The 12,532-nt window shown below is 45.6% G+C and overlaps 1 long non-coding RNA gene across 3 annotated transcripts in view; it reads left to right on the forward strand.

The window, feature by feature from the left end:
• Positions 1-12,532, forward strand: part of LOC117976192 (uncharacterized) — a 37,078-nt gene that overhangs the window by 22,231 nt on the left and 2,315 nt on the right. For all 3 annotated transcript variants that reach the window (XR_008621307.2, XR_008621306.2, XR_004666770.3), the window contains one exon: positions 4,027-4,242. This is a non-coding gene — a long non-coding RNA (uncharacterized LOC117976192). The remainder of the gene's footprint in view (positions 1-4,026; positions 4,243-12,532) is intronic.

A 12,532-nucleotide genomic window follows, 5' to 3' on the forward strand; every position in this document is an offset into this window, starting at 1 on the left:
CAGGCACCTGCCACTATGCCTGGCTAATTTTTATATTTTTAGTAGAGATGGGGTTTCACCATGTTGGCCTGGCTCGTCTTGAACTCCTGACCTCAGGTGATTTGCCCACCTCGGCCTCCCAAAGTGCTGGGATTACAGGCATGAGCTACCACACCCGACCTAAATTATTAGTTTTTATAGAGACGGGGTCTTGCTGTGTTGCCCTAGCTTGTCTGGAACTCTTGAGCTCAAGCAATCCTCCAGCCTTAGCCTCTCGAGTGGCTGGGACCACAGGCATGCACTGTGATGCCCAGCAATTTTTTTTACGTTTTTTGTAGAAACAGGATCTAGCTTTGCTGCCCAGGCTGGTCTCAACCTCCTGGATTCAGGCAACCCTCCCACTGCAGCCTCCCAAAGTGCTGAGATTACGTGTGTGAGCCCCCATTCTTGGCCAGTTTTATTCATTTTATTTTATTTTGGTTTTTTTTGAGACAGGGTCTTACTCTGTCACCCAGGCTGAAGTGCAGTGGCACAGTCATGGCTCACTACAGCCTTGCCCTCCTGGGCTCAGTCAATCCTCCCACCTCACCCTCTCAAGTAGCTGAGAATGCAGTCATATGCCACTGCACCCAGCTAATTTTTATATTTTTTTGTGGAGACACGGTGCTTTGATTTTTTTATTAAGAAATATTTTATTTCATATTTGTTTGTGACTTCATCATCATCAACAATGTAATAAGGTCAAGGGTTGGCAAACTTTTTCTATAAAGGGCCAGACAGTAAATATTTCGCCTTTATGAACCACACAGTCTACATGACAGCTATTCAACTCTGCCCTTGTAGTATAAAAGTTGCCTGTACTGTTGTTGTATGTATTGAAAATATATAAGCAGGCCTGTCATCCTAGCACTTTGGGAGGCTGAGGTGGGCAGGTGGCTTCAGCTCAGGAGTCTGAGACCAGCCTGGGCAATCTAGGGAAACCCCATTACTACAAAAAACACAAAAATTAGCCCGGCATGTTGGTGCCTGCCTATAGTTTCAGCTACTTGGGACGCTGAGGTAGGAGGATCACTTGAGCCCAGGAGGTCGAGGCTACAGTGAGCTGTAATCAGGCCACTGCACTCCAGCCTGTGAGACAAAATGAGACCCAGTCTCAAACAAACAAACAAAAAAACATAGGGGGGTCATTTGAGGTCAGGAGTTTGAGACCACCCAGACAGTGAAATACTGTCCCTACTAAAATACCAAAAAAGATTAGCCAGGCATGGTGGCGAGCACCTGTAATCTCAGCTACTTCGGAGGATGAGGTAGGAGAATCGCTTGAACCCAGGAGGCGGAGGTTGCAATGAGTGGAGGTCGCGCCACTGTACTCCAGCCTGGGTGACAGAGCAAGACTCCGTTTCAAAAAAAAAAAAAAGGACACAATTCAGGAATGGCCAGCTAGAAGAGATGCATGGGACAGGTATTGAGTGATGGGGGCGCGTGCATGAAGCTTTCTTGTACTCCCTGGGCTCATCAGCCTCCCAGCACTTCAGCGTGTTCACCCATCTAGAAGCTTCCCAGACCTCATTGTTCAAGAGTTTTTCTCAAGCTCAATCTCCATTGTTAAAAGGTGGGAGGATCACGAGGTCAGGAGATCGAGACCATCCTAGCTAACACGGTGAAACCCCGTCTCTACTAAAAATACAAAAAAAAATTAGCCGGGCGTGGTGGTGGGCGCCTGTAGTCCCAGCTACTTGGGAGGGTGAGGCAGGAGAATGGCGTGAACCCGGGAGGCAGAGCTTGCGGTGAGCCGAGATCGTGCCACTGCACTCCAGCCTGGGCGACCGAGCGAGACTCTTATCTAAAAAAAAAAAAAAAAAAAAAAAAATTTCAACACTCCAACCACTTGGTCTTTTTTTTCTTCTTCTTCTTTTTGAGTCAAAGTCTTGTTCAGTTGCCCAGGCTGGAATGCAATGGCACAATTACAGCTCACTGCAGCCTTGAACTATTGGGCTTAAATGATCCTCCCTCCTCAGCCTCTTGAGTATCCGGAACTACGGATGTGCATCACCATGCCTAGCTAATTTTTTAGTTTCTGTAGAGATACGGTCTCCCTATGTTGCCCATGCTGGTTTGGAACTTCTGGACCCAAGTAATCCTCCCACCTGAGCCACCCAAAGTACTGGGATCACAGGTGTAAGCCCCTGCAGCTGGCCTTCCTTGGTCTTCTGATGACCAACCCCATCCTGAAGCTATATAGGGGACCCACTCTAACTCACCTTATTGGCATGAACTCAGGTGTGATGGAAAAGGGCTCCTTATGGATAACAAAAGACACTCCAGGCCAAGCACAGTGGCTCATACCTATAATCCCAACACTTTGGGAGGCCAAGGCAGGAAGATTGCTTGAGTCCAGGCGTTCGAGACCAGCTTGGGATTGGTAGGCAGAGGTTACAGTGAACCGAAATCACACCAGTGCACTGCAACCTGGGCAACAGAGTGAGACCCTGTCTCAAAAAAAAAAAAAAAAAAAGGCACTCCCATCACTCAGAAAATTCTAAGCATTTTAGGAGCTCAGTACCAGGAACTGGGGACAAAAACCAAATATTTCTTTTTTTTTCAAGATGGAGTTTCTTGTCACCCACGCTGGAGTGCAATGGCACAATCTCAGCTCACTGCAACCTCCACCACCCGGGTTCAAGTGATTCTCCTGCCCCAGCCTCCCAAAGTAGCTGGAATTACAGGCACGCACCACCACACCCAGCTAATGTTTGTGTTGTTAGTAGAGACGGGGTTTCGCCATGTTGGCCAGGCTGGTCTCGAACTCCTGACTTCAGGTGATCCTCCCACCTCGGTCTCCCAAAGTGCTGGGATTACAGGCATAAGCCACCATGCCTGGCCAAAAACCAATTTTTTTTTATTAGACCACAACTTGTCTGTGTCTCTTCCCCTCTAGATTTCGAGCGGCCAAGGGATGTGTCTAGGCACTTTTCATTTCTACTGCCCAGCACATAGTTGTTATTCCAAGCTGCACCATGTTGTAAACCCCTGCTATTTCGCAACCCTAGTCAGAGTGGAAAATTCCACTAGGTCTCGGCTGTGAGAAACACCCTACCAGACAAGTTCAGGCCTAACCGCCTGAACCTAGGAAATTCCCTCCTTAGCAGCTAACCACACTGCCTGTCCCTTTCTGCAACAAGCCCAGACCTGTCCTGTCCTGACCTGTAATTACCCAAGTCTGTAAGCGGGAGTGGGTTCCGGCGCTAGCTGGTGTCCCCCTCTGCAGGGCTTTGATCTGTGTTGCTGTAGAGCCACCTCCATCTATTCCTTCTTCTTTTCCCGCTCTAACAATAGTAACACTTAAAACATACATAACTGCTGGTGTCATTAATCTTGCCATTGGTGTTGTTGCTTGATTATTGGTGTAATGTCTACCTCATAGAGTAATCTAGCTCATTCAGTGACATGAGTCATTTACAGATGATTTAATGAATATTTTTCATTATCACCTCCCCCTAGGTCCAGAAAAGGCTGCTAACTTTCCCAAGACCTCTTAATTCTTTTTTCTTTTTTCTTTTTCTTTTTTTTTTTTTTTTTTTTGAGACAGAGTCTCTGTCGCCAGGCTGGAGGGCAGTGGCACGATCTCAGCTCACTGCAACCTCTGCCTCCATCCTGGGTTCATGCAATTCTTCTCTCTCAGCCTCCTGAGTAGCTGGGACTGCAGGCACCCACCACCACACCTGGCTCATTTTTGTGTCTGTAGTAGAGACAGGGTTTCACCATATTGGTCAAGCTGGTCTCCAACTCCTGACCGCAGGTGATCCACCCACGTCAGCCTCCCAAAGTGCTGGGATTACAGACATGAGCCACCGCGCCCTGCTGACCTCTTAACTCTTTAGAACAGAGTTCTAAACTTCCTGACTCTGAAGTTATCTTTCCATTTCATCCTCAAAGATACCCAAAGGACCTTTTAGCATACTGATGATTGAGACAAAAGAATTTCCAAACCTGGAGACACATCCCAACTCTTGCTTCCTGATTCTCTTTTCTATACTGTCTTCTCAGGTCATCCTTTCCCCATGGCTGCATAAAATAGATTGAATCAAATGGAGCCCATCATGCTGGCTGCTTCTCTCCGCTGGGGCCAGGAGCAGCCTGACTGCAGAGTCAGCTGAAGACAGACAGCAGTCAGAGCGCTGGGCTTCTCCTTCCAAAAACACAGCCATTCAAGTTCACAGAGAGACTGAAGAATAAGATAAACACAGATAAATGTGCTTGAGGGTGAGTGACTTTTGTCTGGGTACGGAAAGAAGAATAACAGGAGAAAAGGCATCATTTTCTTGGCCTGAACCGCCTCCTCTGGTTTCTTTTTTTCTTTTTCTCTTTTCTTTTTTTTTTGAAACAAGGTCTCACTCTGTCACTCAGGCTGGAGTGCAGTGGTACAATCACAGCTCTCACTGCAGCCTCGACCTCCTGGGCTCAAGCGATCCTCCTACCCCAGCCTCCAAAGTAGCTGGGACTATAGGCACGCGCCACCATGCCCAGCTAATTTTTTAATTTTTTGTAGCAATGGGGTTTCGCCATGCTACTTAGGCTGGTCTCAAATTCCTAAACTCAAGTAATCTGCCTGCCTCGGCCTCCCAAAGTGGGGGGATTACAGGCACCTCGCCCAGCCCTGCCTCTGTTTTAAGAGACAAGAATTCAGATTTCCATCAAACCTCTCTTCCTAGAACAAGTTGACCTCTAGGTGCAGGAAACACTGACAGAGACTGGCCACAGGGCCCTGCGCCTCTCCCCAGCCCAGCACAAATAGAAGAGGCCAAAAAAGCAGATGTGATGGTTATGGTTCTGCTGAACACTGGAAGATACTTACTGCAAGCTTTATACACAAATGCATCACCACACCCTTGTGAGGTGGGTCATATCGTCGCTGTCCCATCTATTTGTTGGTAGAGGAAACTGATGGTTGCAAGAGTGAGATGAACTTGCCCTAGGTTCACTCAGCTCATTATTGCCGAATAGATTTGTGGAATAATCAAGATTTAAATCCAGAATGAGATTCCAATCAATGGTATCCAGAGAAAAAAATAAAAAATAAAAATAAATCCAGGCCGGGCATGGTGGCTCACACCTGTAATCCCAACACTTTGGGAGGCCGAAGCAGGTGGATCACCTGAAGTCAGGAGTTTGAGTCCAGCTTGGCCAACGTGGCAAAACCCTGTCTCTACTAAATATACGAAAATTAGCCAGGTGTGGTGGTACAGGCCTGTAATCCCAGCTACTCAGGAAGCTAAGGCAAAAGAACCACTAGAACCCAGGAGGTGGAGGTTACAGTGAGCCAAGATCATGCCACTGCACTCCAGCCTGGGTAACAGAGCGAGACTCCCTCTCAAAAAAAAAAATAAATAAAAATAAATCCAATGTAGGCTGGCTTCAAGGCCTATGGTCTTTGATAGTGTTGTTGCTATGATTTTTCTTTGTTTTTAACTTTTTAAACTTTGAAATTATTTTAGATTTATCAGAAAGTTGCAAAGATAGCACCGATCATTCCTGTGTACTCTCACCTAGGTTTCCCTGATGTTAAGGTCTTACAATCATCAAAACCAAGAAATTAGCACTGGGACAATTCACTGCAGACCTTATTCATTTTTCACCGGTTTTTCCACTAATATCCTTTGCCGCCTTCTGGGAGGAAAAATATTTCCTCTGCTCCCTTATTTTCACTGACAGGGTCCATACATTAAACTGACACAAGACAGTCTAGCAAGAGAAAAGACGTTTTATTTCCACATGTATGTATGCACATGGGAGTTCACAGAAAAGAAAATGTGACTCAAAGGAGTGGTTAGAATTTGGGGCTTATAGCCGGACGTGGTGGCTCATGCCTGTAATCCCAGCACTTTGGGAGGCTAAGGCCGGTGGATCACTTGAGACCAGGAGTTCGAGACCAGCCTGGCGTACATGGTGAAACCCCATCTTCACTAAAAATACAAAACATTAGCCGAGCATGGTGGCAGGTGTCTGTAACCCCAGCTACTCAGGAGTCTGAGGCAGGAGAATTGCCTGAATCCACGAGGCAGAGGTTGCAGTGAGCCAAGAATGCACCACTGCACTCTACTCCGGGCAAAGCGAGACTCTGTCTCAAAAAAAAAAAAAAAAAAAAAAAGAATTTGGGGCTTATAATCCATCTTAATAGGTGAAGGATCACAGTACTTTAGGAGGCTGAGGCAGGAGGATCACTTGAGCCCAGGGGTTCAAGACCAGCTTGGGCAACAAAGTGAGAACTTGTCTCTACAAAAAAAAAAAAAAATTAGCTGGGCATGGTGATGCATAGCTGTAGTCCCAGCTACTTGGGAGACTGAGGTTGGAGGATTGCTTGAGCCTGGTAGGTCGAGGTTTCAATGAGTTGTGATTGTACCACTGCACTCCAGCCCGGGCAACAGAGGGAGACCCTGTCTCAAAAAAAGAAGACAGGAAACGAAAAAGACAAAATAGATGAAGGAGAAGGGAAGAAAGAGCACTTGTGGAAAAACAAACGAGGTTTTGGAAAGATAAATGAGCCCTTAGGAGACTAGATGGGGGATATGACAGATTTTGTGACTGTCTGCTTTGGTGTGTGGCTGACTTCTGTCTCAGAGAAGATTGGAGTTGTTCCCAGGGATAAGATTTATGACAATAGAGTTCTTTTTTATTCTTTTGGGAGGCTCTGCTCTTAGGCAGATAAGAGATTTCAGAAAGTCAGATGCCCTCGGCTCAAATCAATTTTTATGCCACACTGGCTTATTCTGGGGCCCTTCCCCATTTCAGAATCCAATTGGGGCCGGGCATGGTGGCTCATGCCTGTAATCCCAACACTCTGGGAGGCCGAGGCAGGTGAATCACTTGAGGCCAGGAGTTTGAGACCAGTCTGGCCAATATGGTGAAACCCCGTCTCCACTAAAAATCCAAAAATAAAAGTAGCTGGGCGTGGTGGTGGGCACCTGTAATCCCAGCTACTCAGGAGGCTGGGGCAGGAGAATCACTTGATCCCAGGAAGCAGAGGTTGCAGTGAGCCAAGATCGCGCCACTGCACTTCAGCCCAGGCAACAGAGTGAGACCCTTTCTAAAAAAAAAAAAAAAAAAAAATCCAATTGGGACCCCACCTTACATTTAGTTATGTCTTCTTGGTCTCCTCCAATGTGTGACAGTTTCTCCATCTTCCTTTATTCCTCACCACTTTGACACTTTTGAGAAATATTGATCTTTTATTTTGTAGACTGTCCCTTAACTTGGTGTTTTCTCATGACTAGACTGAGGTTGTTAAACATTTACTAGCACACCACTGGCCGTTGGTTTGCATGAGAATGAAACAACAACTAGGGTTTCTCTTTATATATATTTTATATTTGATGCTCCTAAAGTGCTAGGATCAGCCAGGCGCGATGGCTCATCCCTGTAATCCCAGTGCTTTGGGAGGCCGAGGTGGAAAGATCACCCAAGCCCAGAAGTTCAAGGCCAGCCTGGGCAATCTAGTGAGATTCCATCTCTTCAAAAAATTTAAATATTAGCTTGCAGGGTGTGAACCTGTAGTCCCAGCTACTCAGGAGGCTGAGGAAAGAAGATCCCTTGAGGCCAGGAGACCAAGGCTACAGCGAGCTATGATCGCACCACTGCACTCCAGCCCGGGCAAAAGAGTGAAACCTTGATTCTAAAAATAAACACAAAAAGGGAGGTGGAGCATAACTCCCCATGCTTTAAGTGTGGACTGCACAGAGTGACTTCCTTACAAAGAGCACAAAGGGAGGGAAAGAGCAACTGTACAGTGAGAAACTTGATAAACACGACCTCAACCAGGTGATCAGGGTCAACATCCACCATGATAAATCATGTCAACAGTATGCGCTGGTATCACTTGATAAAAATGGCATTTTACCGCTATCATCTTTCTTCCAAAAATCCATAACCTCAGCTAATCATGAGAAAAACATCAGACAAATCTCAGTAGAGGGCCGTGCTGCAAATTGCCTGACCAGTACTTCTCAGAACTGTCATCAAAAACAAAGAAATTCTGAGAAACTGTCACAGCGAAGAGGACCCTAAAGAGACATGACAACTAAATGTAATTGGTATCCTTGATGGGATCCTGGAACAGGAAATCTGTCACAAGGTAAAAACTAAGGCAATCCGAATAAAGTATGGGCTTTAGTTAATGCATCAATATTAGATCGTTGATTGTAACAAATGCACCACACTAATGTAAGCTAACAGGGGAAACTGAGTCAGGATGTATGAGGACGCTGTACTACCTTCACAATTTTTGTAAAATGTAAAACTATTCCTTTTTTTTTTTTTTTTTTGAGATGGAGTTTTACTCTTGTTGCCTGGGCTAGAGTACAGTGGCGCAATCTCGGCTCACTGCAACCTCCACCTCCCGGGTTCAAATGATTCTCCTGCCTCAGCCTCCCAAGTAGCTAGGATTACAGGCAGCTACCACCATGCCTGGCTAATTTTTGTATTTTTAGTAGAGATAGGGTTTCACCATGTTGGCCAGGCTGGTCTCGAACTCCTGCCCTCAGGTGATCCACCTGCCTTGGCCTCCCAAAGTGTTGAGATTACAGGTGTGAACCACTGTGCCCAGCTAAAACTATTCTTTAAAAATTTAGTTTGTTTAAAAAAAAAAAGGAAAAAGTGACCATTTTTTAATCTCTCAAAAATATACCATTAACCTAAACCCTTAAAATATTTACATTCAGGCTGGACGCAGTGCCTCACACCTGTAATCCCCGCACTTTGGGAGGCTAAAGAGGGAGGATCATTTGAGCCCAGGAGCCTAGGCAACATGGCAAAACCCCACCTCTACAAAAAATACGAAAATGAGCCAGGGGTAATGGCATGTCCGTAGTCCCAGTTACTCAGGAGGCTGAGATGGGAGGATCACTTGAGCCCAGGAGGTTGAGGCTGCAGTAAGCTGATTATGCCACTGCACTCCAGCCTGGGCAACAGAGCAAGATCCTGTCTCAAAATAAAATAAAATAAAATATTTGCATTGAAAAGGAGCTTCAGAATAGACCATATGAATAAAATATAGCAAGAGCTGCAGATAAATAGATTTCTCTAGAGATTATGAAAATAATACCCGGTACCTATTCAATGATACGAGGAACATGCAGAGGGGAGGGGAATTATTCCAGTCAGTCTCCTGCTGCAGAAACCATAAACATAAAAATAGAAGTATGCTATGAATCTCCCCTCAAGAATGGGAAGGTGATCAATAGCTTCCATCTAGCATCCATGCCCCACTGAGATGACATTCTTTCCAGAGGGGGAAAAATGAGCTGCCAATGAGAAATTGTTGAGATGACTAAGAAAGACACCATCTCAGGAACTTCCAAATTGAGTTTGACTGTTAGTCAATGTGTTGAGTAGTTGTTATATGTCATTCCTTCTCCAGAAGATGGAGCTTTAGTCTAAAATAACGATGTAAGACAAGCCGGCAAGCTGGGCCCAGAATAATAGAATTCAAAGAAAAATGCATAAATCGTGGTTACTATCAAGAGGGTTTGAAAAACATTTTAAATCTCCTTGGAGACGGGTTCATTTGACCCGATTCTCCTACTCATTATGAGAATCCATTGCTTCAACTGTTTTCATCCAGGCAAAAAAGAAAATTTCAGTGGGAGTCATAAAAATGATTATGTATCATCTTATTTTTATTTGGTATTTCTCTTCCCAAAAGTCTAAAGGCTCACTATTATCTTGTAGTGCAGTTCATATGTTGATGGAAGTGACATTATTTATTTGTTTATTTATTTATTTTGAGATGGAGTTTCACTCTTGTTGCCCAGGCTGGAGTGCAATGGTGTGATCTCAGCTCACCGCAACCTCCGCCTCCCAGGTTCAAGTGATTCTCCTGCCTCAGCCTCCTGAGTAGCTGGGATTACAGGCATGCACCACCATGCCTGGCTAATTTTGTATTTTTAGTATAGATGGGGTTTCACCATGTTGGTCAGGCTGGTCTTGAACTCCCAACCTCAGATGACCCACCCACCTCGGCCTCCCAAAGTGCTGAGATTACAGGAGTGAGCCACCGCACCCGGCCAAGGTGACATTTAAGTTCACAGTGGCAGTGAATTTATTATGCAGATAGGAGTTGCATGAATTTTCTCCAAAATATTCAGATATGAAATTCATTTTTGTCTAAAACAAATCAATCTGACTTAGCCCCCATGTCAGCCATAATTTTTCTCACATCTCGCCTCCATATGTAAAACTCTAGAGAGGAACTGATTAGCGTGAAAGGAAAATAAATCTTGGGACCCCAAAATCACTAAGTCAAAGGGAAAGTCAAGCTGAGAACTGCATAGGGCAAACCTGCCTCCCACTGTTTTCCTCAAAAAGATAAAAGCTACATACCGGCCAAGCATGGTGGCTCGCACCTGTAATCCCAGCACTTTTTGAGGCCCAGAATGTTGGGAGGCCGAGGCGGGTGGATCACGAGGTCAGGAGATCAAGACCATCCTGGCTAACACGTTGAAACCCCATCTCTACTAGAAATACAAAAAATTAGCTGGGCATGGTGGCACGAGTCTGTAGTCCCAGCTACTCGGGAGGCTGACGCAGGAGAATCGCTTGAACCCGGGAGGCAGAGGTTGCAGTGAGCCGAGATCTCACCACTGCATTCCAGCCTGGGTGACAGAGCGAGACTCCTAAAAAAAAAAAAAGGCTACATACCTCCCTCAAAAGGAATTTCCTTGTGGACAAAAGACAGAATTCAAAGTCACCCCCCTGCTCACTGAGATAAATGTATGTCCGATTGCCACCTTTGGAGAGGCTAAGCAGAAACTCAAAAGAATGCAACCATTTGTCTCTTATCTACCTGTGTATGACCTGGAAGCCCCCTCCCTGCTTCAAGTTGTTCCACCTTTCTGGATGGAACCAATGTATATCTTACATTCATTGATTGATGTCTCACGTCTCCCTAAAATTTATTAAACCAAGCTTTGCCCTGACCACCTTGGCACATGTCATCAGGACCTCCTGAGGCTGTGTTACAGGCGCACATCCTTAACTTTGGCAAAATAAACTTTCTGAGTTGACTGAGACCTGCCTCAGATATGTGGGGTTCACACTGGCATAACTCAATTCACATGCTCATCTTTGAGCTTATCATAGTCACCTTGATGGTGGTCCCATGAGAAGCCAAGCTGGACCATGTGCCCATACCTATGTGTAGCCCGCAATGTGGGGCAATATAATTAGCCACTACCTACCTGCCCTAAGGTCAAATACTCTCAACAGAATTGAATTCTGCTGAGCATGGTGGCTCACACCTGTACTCCCAGCACTTTTTGAAGCCAAGGAAGGAGGATTACTTGAGGCCAGGAGTTCAAGACCAGCCTGGCCAATACAGGGAGACCCTCGTCTCTACAGAAAATTTTTAAGCCGGGCGTGGTGCCTCACACCTGTAATCCCAGCACGTCGGGAGGCCCAGGCGGGTGGATCACAAGGTCAGGAATTCAAGACCAGCCTGGCCAACACAGTGAAACCCCATCTCTACTAAAAATACAAAAAAATTAGCTGGGCGTGGTGGTGGGTGCCTGTAATCCCAGCTACTTGGGAGGCTGAGGCAGGAGAATTGCTTGAACCTGGGAGGTGGAGGTTGCAGTGAGCCAAGATTGCGCCACTGCACTCCAGCCCAGGTGACAATGCGAGATTCCATCTCAAAATAAATAAATAAATAAATAAACAAACATTTTTAAAAACTAGCTAGGCATGGTGGCACACACTTGTAGTCCCAGCTACTTGGGAGGCTGAGGTGGGAGGATCCCTTGAGCCTTGGAGGTCGAGGCTGCAGTAAGATGTGATCACACCACTGCACTCTAGCCTTAGCAATGGAGGAGGACCCTATCTCAAAAAAAAAAAAAAGATTGAATTCTGTTAGCTGAGAAGAGAGGGAAATGGATGTTTTTAGATAATAAACAGTGTCCGCTGTATGTATCAGTTAGCTATTGCTGCAAAACCAGTGACTCCAAAACTTGACCATAGTGAGCTATGATTGGGCTGAAGTGATCCTCCTGCCTCAACTTCCCAAGTAGCTGGGATGACACGTGGGTGCCACCACACCCTGCTAATTTTTAAATTTTTCTAGAGCTTAGTTGCGCAAGCTGGTCTTGAACTGGTGGCCTCAAGTGATCCTTCTGCCTTGGCCTCCCAAAGTGTCAGATTACAGCTATGAGCCACCACATTTAGCCTTGAAGCAAATCTTGATGAGCAACCTATTTTAGCTATTTCACAGTCTCACCTGCTAAGGCAAGGATTTCCTGGAATGAGCAGCTAAGTGTTTTATGCTTGGTCCCTATATTATTTAATATAAGGATATTGAAAAGTATTCCTGATCTCAGTATGGCTTAATTCAGGAATAAAAAATTATGTCTGTTGGGCCAGGCATGGTGGCTCACACCTGTAATCCCAGCACTTTGGGAGGCCAAGGTGGGCAGATTGCTTGAGCTCACGAGTTTGAGACCAGCCTGAGCAACACGGTAAAACCCCGTCTCTATAAAAAATACAAAAATTGGCCAGGCATGGTGGTGCA

Source organism: Pan paniscus, chromosome 18 (genome assembly GCF_029289425.2).
Source record: "Pan paniscus chromosome 18, NHGRI_mPanPan1-v2.0_pri, whole genome shotgun sequence".
Lineage (NCBI taxonomy): Eukaryota > Metazoa > Chordata > Mammalia > Primates > Hominidae > Pan > Pan paniscus.